The sequence below is a fragment of the Manihot esculenta genome, chromosome 2, assembly GCF_001659605.2.
Source record: "Manihot esculenta cultivar AM560-2 chromosome 2, M.esculenta_v8, whole genome shotgun sequence".
NCBI classification, from domain to species: domain Eukaryota; kingdom Viridiplantae; phylum Streptophyta; class Magnoliopsida; order Malpighiales; family Euphorbiaceae; genus Manihot; species Manihot esculenta.
In genome coordinates, this window is record NC_035162.2 from 37,505,003 (window position 1) to 37,519,607 (window position 14,605).

Genomic DNA, 14,605 nt, shown 5'->3' on the forward strand with positions numbered 1-14,605 from the left:
GGCGGCCGAAAGTCCTGGACAGAGACGAAACTCAGGTAGGTTCGGCGGCACCTTCGGCGGCCGAAAGTGCCAGACAGAGACGAAAGTCTCTTTTCGGGGGCACCTTCGGCAGCCGAATGCTGCCTCCATAAAAGGGGTTCGGCGGCCGAAACTCCCTTCGGCTGCCGAACCTGGTTTCTGCCAAACGGGCAGAAACTTGGTTCAAATGAACCTCCTGCCTCCCAAAACCATAAATCATGCATAAACTTGATCTACAACATGCATACAAGTTCCTAGGGGCCTCAAACATACATATACCCCATCTACAACACTTCAATCACACACAATCAAGCTACATTGTTCAAAAAGTCATCAAAAACCCATAGGTTCAACATATACCCTAACATGCATTCTACCCCTTAAAAACTTCATAAAACTTGTTTAAATCATACATTGAGCTTAAGATCGGCTCTTACCTCTTGAAGATCGAGGGTTGAGGAGATCTAAACTTGGAGATGGGAGAAGTTCCAACCTTTGGTCTCCAAGCTCCAAAACTCGTTCTAAGCTCAAAGATCTTCAAAACCAAAGTTATAAACTTGTAAAGATCATGGAAAAAGGAAGGAAAACTCAAGATTGGGGAAGGATGGCGGAATGCTCACCTTGGCCGAAATGGGGAGAAAAAGCTCGCCCATTTTCGGCTAAGGGACCCTTTTATAGGTGGCTGGCCAGACCACGTTCGGGGGCCGAATGTGCCTCCGCATCCATGCAATGTTCGGCGGCCGAACTTGACTTTCGGCGGCCGAACATGAACTTCCCTAACTCATGCTTTCGGGGGCCTAACGTGCCTCCAAAACGCATGCATGTTCGGCGGCCGAACTTGACTTTCGGCGGCCGAACCTGGGTTTTCCTCCAAAGACTTTTCTTGTAAAAACTCATTCAATTTCACACTTAAAACCATTAAAACATGAAAACATTTCATAAAACATGATTCTACCCTTCTAGAGATCTCCGACATCCGAGATTCCACCGGACGGTAGGAATTCCGATACCGGAGTCTAGCCGGGTATTACATTCTCCCCCCCTTAAGAAACATTCGTCCCCGAATGTTCCTCAACTAGTACATGCATACCAAACAACATAACATACACACATAAACACATAGAGACTAACCTTAAAAGAGATAAGGATATTGCCGGAGCATGGACTCCCGTGTCTCCCAAGTGCATTCTTCTATATTGTGGTGGTTCCACAGGACTTTCACCATCGGGATTTCCTTGTTCCTCAGCTTCCTGATCTGGGTGTCTAGGATCCGTACTGGCTGCTCAACATAGGTGAGATCCTCTTGGATCTCCACATCAGGTTCACTAAGAACCTTGCCCGGATCTGACACGAATTTTCTCAACATAGAAACATGGAAAACCGGATGGATTCTCTCCATCGAAGCAGGTAAATCCAGCTTGTACGATACATTCCCAATCCTTCGCAGGACTTCAAAGGGTCCAATGTACCGCGGGGCCAGCTTACCCTTCTTCCCGAACCGAACCACTCCTTTCATTGGAGACACCTTGAGCAATACCAGATCCCCCTCCTGAAACTCTACTAGTCTTCTGCGGATGTCTGCATAACTCTTCTGTCTGCTTGCAGCTGTCTTGATTCTTTCTCTGATCATGGGCACCACCCTGCTGGTGATCTCTACTAGCTCGGGTCCTGCTAAGGACCTCTCTCCTACCTCTTCCCAGCAAACAGGTGATCTGCACTTCCTTCCATATAAAGCTTCATATGGAGCCATCCCGATGCTAGCATGATGACTGTTATTGTAGGCAAACTCCACCAGAGGTAGATGCTGCCTCCAAGAACCGCCAAAGTCCAGCACACACATTCTGAGCATATCCTCTATGGTCTGGATGGTCCTTTCTGATTGTCCGTCTGTCTGTGGATGGAAGGCAGTGCTAAAATCCAATCTAGTACCCATGGCATCCTGCAGACTCCGCCAAAACCTGGAGGTGAACTGGGGCCCTCTATCTGACACTATAGAAACAGGAACCCCATGCAGTCTGACTATCTCGTCGACGTACACCTGCGCCAACTTGTCCACAGAATAGCCACTCCTGACAGGGATGAAGTGAGCAGATTTGGTGAGTCTGTCCACAATCACCCATATGGAGTCCAATCTGTTGGACGTTGCCGGTAACCCCACTACGAAGTCCATAGCTATATTTTCCCATTTCCACTCTGGAATAGGTAGCGGGTTAAGCATTCCAGCCGGCTTCTGATGTTCCAGCTTCACCCTCTGACATACTTCGCAGGCTGACACAAACTGTGCCACTTCTCTTTTCATAGCTGGCCACCAATAAACTTTCTTCAGATCCTGATACATCTTGGTGGCTCCGGGGTGAATGCTGTATCTTGCATTATGAGCCTCTCTCATAATGTCTCCTTTTAGCCCAATGTCATCTGGTACACACAATCGACTCCCATAGCGGAGGATCCCTTTGTTGTCAAATCTGAACTCGCTGCCTTTGCCCGACTGAACAGTCCTGGCAATCTTTACTAACTCTGGGTCCTCATGCTGTTTCTGAGCCACCTGCTCTAGAAACACGGGTGTCACTTTCATCTGAGCGACCAAGGCACCTGTACCAGACAACTCTAACTGTAGACCTTCATCAATGAGCTTGTAAAACTCCTTCACCACTGGTCTCCTCTCTGCCGTGATGTGGGATAGACTGCCTAGTGACTTCCGGCTTAGGGCGTCTGCCACGACATTCGCCTTACCCGGATGATACTGAATCTTGCAATCATAGTCACTCAGCAACTCTACCCATCTCCTCTGCCTCAAATTCAAATCCCTCTGACTCAAGATGTACTGCAAGCTTTTATGATCTGTGAAGATCTCACATTTTACCCCATAGAGGTAATGCCTCCACATCTTGAGTGCAAAGATTACTGCTGCCATCTCAAGGTCATGTGTGGGGTAATTCAACTCATGCTTCTTTAGCTGCCTAGAAGCATAAGCAATCACCCGTTCGTTCTGCATAAGCACACAACCCAGTCCCACACGGGACGCATCACAAAAGACTATGAAGTCCTCTCCACTAGATGGCAGAGCTAAAACTGGTGCTGAGGTCAACCTCTTCTTGAGCTCTTCAAAACTCTCCTCGCACTGGTCGGTCCACAGAAACTTCTGATTCTTCCTGGTTAGTCTGGTCAGAGGAGTTGCTATCTTTGAGAAGTCCTGAACGAACCTCCTGTAGTAACCTGCCAAACCCAAGAAACTCCTGATCTCTGTCACTGAAGTGGGTCTAGGCCAGTTAGCCACAGTCTCTGTCTTCTTGGGGTCTACCTCTATTCCATTCTCTGACACTACATGCCCCAAGAACGAAATGCTCCTTAGCCAGAACTCACACTTGGAGAACTTGGCATACAAGCCATGTTCCCTCAAGGTCTGCAAAACCAACCGCAGATGATGGGCATGCTCTTCTGCATTCCTGGAATACACTAAGATATCATCTATGAAGACAATAACAAAGTGATCCAGGTACTGGCTAAACACTCTGTTCATGAGGTCCATGAATGCTGCAGGGGCGTTAGTTAACCCAAACGGCATTACAAGGAACTCAAAATGCCCATATCTGGTCCTGAAAGCCGTCTTTGGTACGTCCTCTTCCCTGATCCTCAACTGATGGTACCCCGATCTCAGATCTATTTTGGAGAAACAACCCGCTCCTGCTAGCTGGTCGAATAGATCGTCGATCCTTGGCAATGGGTACTTATTCTTGGTAGTGACTTTGTTCAACTGCCTGTAGTCGATACAAAGTCTAAGGGATCCATCCTTCTTTCTCACAAACAAAACTGGAGCACCCCAGGGTGAGGTACTCGGTCGGATGAAGCCCTTGTCTACCAGCTCCTGTAACTGCTCCTTCAACTCTTTCAATTCTGCTGGCGCCATCCTGTAGGGAGGGATAGAGATCGGTCGGGTTCCAGGCATCAGTTCTATCTCGAACTCTATCTCCCTAGCAGGTGGTAAACCTGGCAGCTCGTCTGGGAACACATCTAAGAACTCTCTAACCACTGGCACCGAGGCGGGCTCTCTAACCTGACTATTAAGCTCTCTCACATGAGCCAAATACCCCTGACATCCCTTCCTAAGCAACCTACGAGCCTGAAGAGCTGAGATCATACCTCTAGGTGTACCCCTCCTGTCTCCTCTGAAGACAACCTCTGATCCATCCTGACCTCTGAACCTGACTACCTTGTCCCTGCAGTCCAAGGTAGCACCATGGGTAGATAACCAGTCCATCCCTAGAATGACGTCAAAGTCTGTCAAATCTAGAACCACAAGGTCGGCGGACATGCATCTCCCCTCAACAAACACAGGACTACACTGACAGACTGACTCTGCCACTGATGGATCACACTTGGGTCCACTGACCCAGAGAGGACACTCTAACCCAGAGATCATCAACCCCAACCTCTGGACGGCTCTCGGAGCAATAAAAGAATGAGATGCACCAGGGTCCATCAAAGCATATACATCCGAACATCCAATGACGAGATTACCTGCCACCACGGTGTTGGATGCGTCTGCCTCCTGCTGTGTCATTGTGAAGATCCGTGCTGGGGCTGATGGACCTTCACCTCTAAAACCCGCTGAAGAAGAGGCTGCTCCTCTCCCTCTGCCTCTGCCACTGGCCTGAGTCATGGCTGGAGCTGCTGGCTGCGCTACACTGCCTGAAGCTGTCTGCTGGGACTGAGCTATCGGGGCCGCTCTTGGACAATCTCGAGCCATATGCCCCTCCTGACCGCATCTGAAGCAGGTGTTTGTCCCAAACCGACATACTCCCTTGTGTGGTCTACCACACCTCGCACAAACTGCATTATCCGCACCAGAGCTTGAGCCACTCCCAAATCCCAGACTGGACTTAACCTTGTTCCAGAACTTATTCTTCTTACCCTTGGGTTTACTCCATCTCTTACTGCCTGAAGCTGCTGCACTAAGGGTAGAGGGATCTAACTTTCCCCCACCCGGAGTTTTAGAACCAGAAGCTTGTGCCACTGTCTGTTTAACTGTCCCCTGAATGATGGCACTAGCTTCCATTCTCCTAGCCATATCGACTATGGCGTGAAAACTCTCTCTGTCTGCTGACTGTACCAAGGAGGAATACCTGGGATGGAGCTTCATGATATACCTCCTTGACTTCTTCTGGTCTGTGCTAAGGTCTTGCCCTGCAAATGGCAGCAACTCCATAAACCTGTCGGTATATTCGTCTACACTCATGTCATCAGTTTGCCTCAACTGCTCGAATTCTATCATCTTCAATTCCCTTGAACTATCAGGGAAAGCCCATCCTGCAAACTCGTTTGCAAACTCTTCCCAAGTCATGCTGTCCACTATCGGGTTCACATAATTCTTGAACCACTCCCGTGCCTTCTTGCACTTTAGTGTGAACCCAGCCATCTGAATGGCTCTACTGTCATCCGCCCCTATCTCGTCTGTAATTACTTTGACCCGCTCCAAGTACACGAACGGATCATCACCGGTTTCAAACTGGGGAGCACCCAGCTTCATATAGTCGGTCATCTTGACCTTGCTCCCACTGGCTGAGCTAGGTCTAGGTGGCTGAACAACTGGGGCTGCTGGTTCTGCAGGTGGTGGAGGTGGTACAACATTTTCTGAGGTAGGGTTTGCTGGATTTGGATAGTAGGGTGGAGGTGGATACATTGGGTATTGTGAATATGGTGGGTAGTATGGTGGGTATGGCATCTGTGTGGGATAAGGGGTGAAACTAGGGTAATCCGATGTACCTCCCATCGAATACCCGGGATGTTGTGAGAAATGTGGGTAGTGAGGTGGCTGTACAAATCCCGAGGCCTGAGTGCCTCCTTGGGATTCTCCCATCCCTTCTTCTGACATACTGACTCCCAAACTGCCATCCCTCCTCTGTTCTACGTCCATATCATCCCCCATATCCTCTGACGCTCCTCCCTGAACTGTCCCTCTGACTGATCTGCTCCTACCCAGATCCAAAGACCTTCTAGGGTCTCTTGCTACTCTGTCCCTGTTGGACCTGCTAGACATTGCCCTAGGCAATGCTGGAGGACGGGCGCTCATGCCCTCATCCTCAGGTGGTACTCCAGTCAATCTTGCTGATCGACGAGTTCCTCTCATCCTGTTTTCTGAAAAACAGTACACATCACAAGCAACATTAGCATCATATGGTTCATGTGGGCACACATGAACCCGCATCACAAACATCACATATCATAGTATATCATTAATGCACATGCATAAAGCCATGGCATTTCACATCATCATGCAAGACAGGACTCCACATCCTATCCTAGTGGACATGATCTTCTCCTATTGTGCTTGACCTTCTATAACCTCTATGAGCCCGACACTCTAGGTCCGACCATATGAACCTAGGGCTCTGATACCATTCTGTAACGCCCCGTAAATCGGACCGCTACCGGCGCTAGGATCCGGGTCGACTTAAGGCCGCCAGGACCCGTAGCAAGCCTGACATAAGACCTGTAAACCTGTATAATCCCATACATGATCAACAATAAGCATAAAAATTAAAACTTTCCTTTGCATACTCATCAACCAAACTCAACCTGTGCATAAACATTAACATAACTTTGATCCCTCTGTGGGATCTCATCTGTGCCCTCAAGGGGGTAACATAACCTGTGTTGAGCTGGTTTACATAAACATCATCAAAATCTCTAAGATCATGTATAAAAAGGGATACAACATCTATGGTCAAGCACACACTAACATCCATAAACCTCATTACATAACTATACTGTACTTTTACATTACAATTTGATCATGTCCATTGCTATCTATTACATAAGCATGACTTCTGTACTCTATCCGGACTCCCGTACTATATCCTGTACCTGTAAGCCTGGGGGAAAAGGGAGAGGGGTGAGCTAAAAGCCCAGTGAGCAGGACTATAAAACATTTTAATACTATGCTCCAATGAAATGCATCATAACACAAACAATTCACATAAGGGTTGGGTGAACTCGTCACCAATTAGTCCAAGTTAACTCTGTGCCAGGCCTGTAGAATGGGGCCTGGTCTTCCTGTCATAACATACATTACTTACCATTTTCCAGGGCCTCCTCTGGGCTCCTGGTCTTCGAGTCCCATAACCGTGCCTTACTCTGTGCCAGGCCTGTAGACTGGGGCCTGGTCTTTCTTACTTTGTGCCAGGCCGTAGCATGGGGTCCTGGTCTTCCTGTCTTGGACTAATTGGGTCATCCAACATTCACCCACATCAACAACAATTTATGCAATGCGGCATATTCGTGAAAACTAATGCAATCATCCTATTGCATAATCATGATGCATGAAACATGATAAAACATTTAATTTAAAAGATTAAGTTTAGTTCCACTCACCTCTGGCTGACTCTGACAACACCGAAGCAGCTGAACTCACTGCTGGGGTCCTCGGTTCCTCGGGTCCGAACCTACACAGGTGGACTCCAATGAGGGACCAAACATACCTGAACATAACTCTAAAATATTCCCCAAAAACCCCCTAAAACATCATGAAATAATCACATAGAGATATGCATGAAATGGCTGAACAGGGCACTTTCGGCGGCAGGTTCGGCGGCCGAAAGTCCTGGACAGAGACGAAACTCAGGTAGGTTCGGCGGCACCTTCGGCGGCCGAAAGTGCCAGACAGAGACGAAAGTCTCTTTTCGGGGGCACCTTCGGCAGCCGAATGCTGCCTCCATAAAAGGGGTTCGGCGGCCGAAACTCCCTTCGGCTGCCGAACCTGGTTTCTGCCAAACGGGCAGAAACTTGGTTCAAATGAACCTCCTGCCTCCCAAAACCATAAATCATGCATAAACTTGATCTACAACATGCATACAAGTTCCTAGGGGCCTCAAACATACATATACCCCATCTACAACACTTCAATCACACACAATCAAGCTACATTGTTCAAAAAGTCATCAAAAACCCATAGGTTCAACATATACCCTAACATGCATTCTACCCCTTAAAAACTTCATAAAACTTGTTTAAATCATACATTGAGCTTAAGATCGGCTCTTACCTCTTGAAGATCGAGGGTTGAGGAGATCTAAACTTGGAGATGGGAGAAGTTCCAACCTTTGGTCTCCAAGCTCCAAAACTCGTTCTAAGCTCAAAGATCTTCAAAACCAAAGTTATAAACTTGTAAAGATCATGGAAAAAGGAAGGAAAACTCAAGATTGGGGAAGGATGGCGGAATGCTCACCTTGGCCGAAATGGGGAGAAAAAGCTCGCCCATTTTCGGCTAAGGGACCCTTTTATAGGTGGCTGGCCAGACCACGTTCGGGGGCCGAATGTGCCTCCGCATCCATGCAATGTTCGGCGGCCGAACTTGACTTTCGGCGGCCGAACATGAACTTCCCTAACTCATGCTTTCGGGGGCCTAACGTGCCTCCAAAACGCATGCATGTTCGGCGGCCGAACTTGACTTTCGGCGGCCGAACCTGGGTTTTCCTCCAAAGACTTTTCTTGTAAAAACTCATTCAATTTCACACTTAAAACCATTAAAACATGAAAACATTTCATAAAACATGATTCTACCCTTTTAGAGATCTCCGACATCCGAGATTCCACCGGACGGTAGGAATTCCGATACCGGAGTCTAGCCGGGTATTACAGTAGCGGTCCGATTTTCGGGTCGTTACACAAATAAACTAATTATATAGTTCTCTAAAAATTATAATTTCAAAATATATATTCTATATTACAAACATGTAAAGGATGTGGGAGTAATAAAAAACTATTCATAAAATCATTTGATAATTATAAAATTATCTTTTATTTTAATTAGCTAAAAAATGTAATACTTTATTATTATTAAATTTCTTTAATCTAATTTATTAAATAGATTACAGAAAAATAATTAACTAAAAGAATTTTTGTGTGAGCTAAGAAAATATATTTAGTGACATATATATCAATTTATTCTTAAAATAATAGTTTAATAATAATAAATTTATAGCTAATACATATTAAATTATCACTAACAATATTTAGCACCAATCAATTTATCACTAATAATTTTTAACAACGGAAAATTTAATGAATAAATTACATTAGTAAATAAATTCAATATGCATCTATTGGTGTACAATTAGCTTTTTGTAATTTGAATTCACATGATAATAATATATGCTATATGATGTCGTTGAGAGTAGATTAATGATGTGATTAGGATAGAGCTATATTGTGATTAGCTAGACCTGTAAGAGAAGAAACGTAAGGCGCGTAAGGCGGTGGTGGGTGTCCACGGTAACTATTCCGATACTCAAGTCAATATCCTAAATAATGGAGAGAAAGTAATGTACTACTTAGAAGTTGAGTAGTATTAGAGATAGCATACTTTTGTCTCTGCGATTACTCTCATTTTATATTGTAAGAAGATAAAAATAAATATAATATTTCTTAAAAATCCGATGATGATGTGACCGACTACTCGATAAGGGACATCACCAGCTAATAAGTTGGTAATCCCGCGATCTCAGACGAGATAGGAGTATGGCTGATAATAGTAACTCTGTGCCAAGACTCACCTATCCTGGAAGGGCGAGTCATGACAGTAATCCAGGTATTAAAGTGTCCGGGCCTTCCTTTCCTTAGACGGGGCCGCATTTTCCACTTGTTAGATCATTTTCATGTGGCCTCTGTTTTGTGGTGATAGCTCATAGTTTACTTTGGGTGAATGCTATTGTAAGGAAATCCAGAGATCACTGTAATCCAAAATTATACAGCAGAAAAAAAAACTCCATTTCCCATTTCAAGATCCGTGTGTTTCATTTAATTAAAAAGGAAGGATAAAAAGATTAACCTTTTAGACTTGACGAAAAGAAACTGTTCCGGATTGATGGTGCTGCTTCAGAAACGAACACTCTCAATGGTATCCACATAAATATTTCCAACTGGAGTGCTAGCTCTCTGAACGAATGTATTAGCTATGTGTTCCCAATCTGTAACCCAGAAAAACGATTATGAAAAAACCTCTTCTCACGCAATTCAAATAAGGTGTTTTATAATAACTCGTTTTTTCTCAGTCTTTTTATTTTCTTCACACTTATTTTTAAAAAAAGAGTTGTATTCATAACAAACCGTCACAGTATCGCATATACTAATATACCTATGAGATAAGTCATTTTAAAAAAAAAAACGAAGAGATCTTTTATCTGTAACAGTTACAGATAGACTGCAGATCTTTTAAATATTATTATCTTATAATAATAATAAATAATTAATATTAATAATAATAATATATTTATTATTATTAATTATACTAATGGATTCTTAATCCATTAATATGACATATCACATCAACGATAATAGGCTCATATTAATTGACAATAGATCTAGTCCAACAAAATTCATAAATCATAAGCAGTTTTTCATAATTTAAATATCGATTGTTATATATTATTAAAATTTCAAAATATGTTTTCAAAATATTTTTCTGAATTCATTTATTTGATAAAAATCTTCAATAAATTTATACTTCAATTAAAAGTAATTAATTGATAACCTTTTTTATCCGCAATTATTAATTGACTGCAAAATCTTGTTCATTTTTAGCATTATTTACGTGAATTTTATTAAATATATATTGTTTAAATAATTTTCTTAAATTAAAAACTCTATTTATGTTTTTTAAAAAATTATTTTAAAAAAATTATTTTAAAATGAACTCTATTTATTGTTTAAATAATCATCATTTATTTCTCAAAATAAGTAATAAAATTATGTGAAAAATAATCATGGAGATATCTTAGTGGAAGGAGGAGATAAATGAAAGATTTAAAAGTAAAGAAGGGAGGAAAAACAAAAATCGTGAACGGCAGGATTCGAACCTGCGCGGGCAGAGCCCACATGATTTCTAGTCATGCCCGATAACCACTCCGGCACGTCCACTTTGCGCTTGAGGTTCAATTACAAATAAATACAATATTAAATTCTGAGTTCATCAAAGCATTTATCCCTTTCACAATTACTCAATTCAAATCTACTGTATTTTATAAAATTAAATTTTTTTATTACAAATACTGTTAATCATTATAAATATTTATATTATTTAATTTTTATAATTTTAAATATTTATATTATTTTATCTCTTTAACTAATGTTAAAATAAATTGATTGAAAAACTATTAAATTTTAAAAAATCAAAGAATTTGATATATTAAACTAAAGATGAAAAAGGAAAATATACAAGAGTAAAAAACAAATAATTCACTGACAAAATACCTTTTTAAACTTCAAATAAATTTTGAAAATTTTACTTTTATAACTCTTTGATAAAATTTTTTATTTATTAAACTCATTAACTAAATAATATTGATGAATTAACTCAAAACGTTAATTTTCATCGATCCTTCCATTAAATGAACAAAAAATTTCTAAGGATAGCTGATTCTTGATCATGATAAAATGAAAATAAAAAATAAAAACTTCACTTTTTAATAAAAAAAAAATTATTTTTTAATTTTTGAGATATAATGTAATTCGTTCGCTGTTGATCACTACTCGCCATTTAAAAAAATTCATTAAAACGTCTTTAACATTTTAAAAAGTCTACTAGTTAATCTTTTCGTTAATTTTAATCATTACATATTATTAAAAAAAAATTTAAAATACCTATAATATGGAAAGATTAATTAGTAAACTTTTAATAATTTAAGAGACTAATTAATAAATTTTTTTAAATTATAAGGACTAAATAGTAAAATATTTAGTGATAAAATTAATAAAAAAACAAACTAGTAAATTTTTAAAATATAAAAGATATTTTAATATATTTTTCAAAATTAAATGACTAAATAGTAAATTTTTCTATATTAAATAATAATTTTTCATTTTATTATTGATAAGAATATTTTTAAAATTATATTTATTCTCTTTATTTTAACTAAGTGAAAATTATTAACCTAATAGAGAAATTTTAAATTTTAACTGAATTAAATTTTAAAGAAAAAAGTGTTAAATTTTAAAAATAAATAGACGAATCTGTTAATTATGTTATACCGTAGAGATTAAAAAATAATTTTTCCTTGTTAATATTATTATATTTTGTCTCTCCTTCTCAACTTTGTGCTTTTGGTGGCATTGTTACCTCCTTCAGACCACTAAATTTATTCTTGTCGTCCACCCCAAATTCTTTCATTTACGCAGCTGATACTTTGTCCAGAAATAGCAAAATCTATTTTCCTGGTTGAATGGATGGTCCACACACCTCTCATTCCATTGACTTTTTCCCTTTTTATTTCTAAGATTTTGTAAGTGGGATACAAAACAGCCCATTCATAGATTTAGAAAACAAGAATCTAAGGAATCTAAAGGAAAAAGGCTAAGGTTCTCTTTTCTTTTTTCTTTTTTTTTTTCTCCATTTTTTTCTTTACATTTTAAAAGACTTCAATTAACGAACAGAACTCGGAAGAATAACAATCAATCATCTAAAATGGAAAGTTATTATCGAAGAAAAAAACTTAATATAATAATTTTATAATTTACGAGGTTTGTTTCTTTTGAAAAATATTTCTCATGTAACCTATTTTTGAATAAAATAATTTATTTTTTAATATTTAATTTTAATTTAAAAAATAAAATATATAGAAATTTTAATAATAAAATTTTAAAAATGTAAAAATATTTTTTATGAAATAAACGTAGTGAAAGAAGTTGATACTGAGTATTTTCATATTGATAAATTCTGGATGCGTTTAGTCTAAATTAATTTATTATTAGAAGGAGTAAAAAATTTAAACTATTTTTATTTTAATTCATTTTTATTATAATTTTATTTAAATATATTTCACTTTTAATTTAATTTTGAATTAAATAAATGAATAATTTAGTAATGAAGAAAAGTAGATGTTTGATGGGATTTTAAAATATAATGAATTAGTATATCCGTAGAGAAATGGGATTAACCAGCTGAAATATCCGTTTAAAGTTCTTGTTTGGCATGTATTTTTATTTATAATATAATTAATTTATTTTATTCATTATTCTTATTATTTTTAAATTAAATATAAATATTTATTCTTATAAATAACAATTATTTTTATTATATTAATTAAAAAATCATTATTAATATTTTATAATATTTAAAATCTGAATTTTACTACTAAAAAATATAAATTAAGATTTTTTAAAAAAAATTAAAAAATAATATAATAAATTTCTTAATATTAATTATAAATACATTAAATATTAATATTCAACATCAAATTAAATTAACTTTTTAAAAAATAGTTATTAATTAAAAAATAAGAAATAAATTGAAAAATAAATACTTTTCATTTCTTCTATTTATTATAATTTGTTAGTAAAAAAAAAATACTTTTCATTTCTTCTATTTATTATAAATATTAGTTCAAACTTAATAAATAGTCTTCAAATTTAATACATTAACGACTTTCTTTTCAAAATATTTTTTATAAAAATTTATATATTTTTTTAAAAATTTAAAATTATCTAGTATTAAAATATTTGAATGAATAGAATATCAATCATTTCTTTTTTTTTTTTTTTTTCTTTCCTCTTTTCAGGTTTGGATATATATCCTTGTTGAATCTTATTATCTCTAGGTGAGAATAGTGATTGTCACCCTGTTGTGTAGATATTTCTCTTCTTTCTCAATTGCTTTTATAATTTCCTTTCACTCTTTACTTATCATGCTATATCAACAATTTTATAAAAATATCTATTAATTAATTTATTTATATCGAAAATATTTTAAATATTTTAAATATTTAATAGTTAAAATTAATAGAAAAATTAATTAATAAATTTTTTAAAATCGCAAGTATATTTTAATATATTTTTTAAAATTAAAAAATTAATTAATAAGTTTTTTATATTACAAAAATCAAATAATAATTTTTTTGTAAAAATAATTTATTATTTATTTTTATACACAATCATTGATAAAATTATTTGTATTCTCATTTTTTATTAAATATTATATTTTAAAAAAACAAAATTTATTACTTATTTTTATATAAAAAATTTTAAATCTATTTTTTATCCAAATAGTTTTTAGAAATCAAATTTTAGAAAGAAAATAACAAAAATTTAAAAGTTATTTTTAATAAAAAAAAATCATACAGTGTTGCTGAACGCATTCTAAAAAAAATCATACAGTTTAATTTGATTTTTTTAAAATTTTTCCTAAAACTATAAAATTTTATTATAGCATCTTTTACTTTTCATTTCAATCTTATTACAATAAAAATAAATTTTATTATTATATCTTCTATTTTTAATTTAAACAAAGTAATAAAATAAAGAAAAAAAATATTTTTTTCAGTTCAACCACGTTTTTTTAAATAAAATGGAAATTTAATTTTTTTCATTATCAATAGACATTTTGAAAACATCAATAATATAAAATATATTTTTTATAAGTAAAATTTTAGAATTAAAATAAAAAGTCTATTAATTTTTTTGAAAAAGATAAGAAAAAGGGGATTTACATTTTTTTCTTGTATAAGAAGAAATATAAATGGAGAAAAAGCCTATGCTCCAAATTTTAATTTCTCAAATTGTCGGTGCCCCCAATTTGGCATGGCTACCATGGCTAAGA

The 14,605-nt window shown here is 37.1% G+C and overlaps 1 non-coding gene across 1 annotated transcript; it reads right to left on the reverse strand.

Moving 5' to 3' along the window:
- Positions 1–10,850: 10,850 nt before the first annotated feature.
- TRNAS-AGA lies at positions 10,851–10,932 on the reverse strand. Its single transcript has one exon. It is a non-coding gene; the product is annotated as a tRNA-Ser (tRNA).
- Between the last annotated feature and the right edge of the window lie 3,673 nt (positions 10,933–14,605).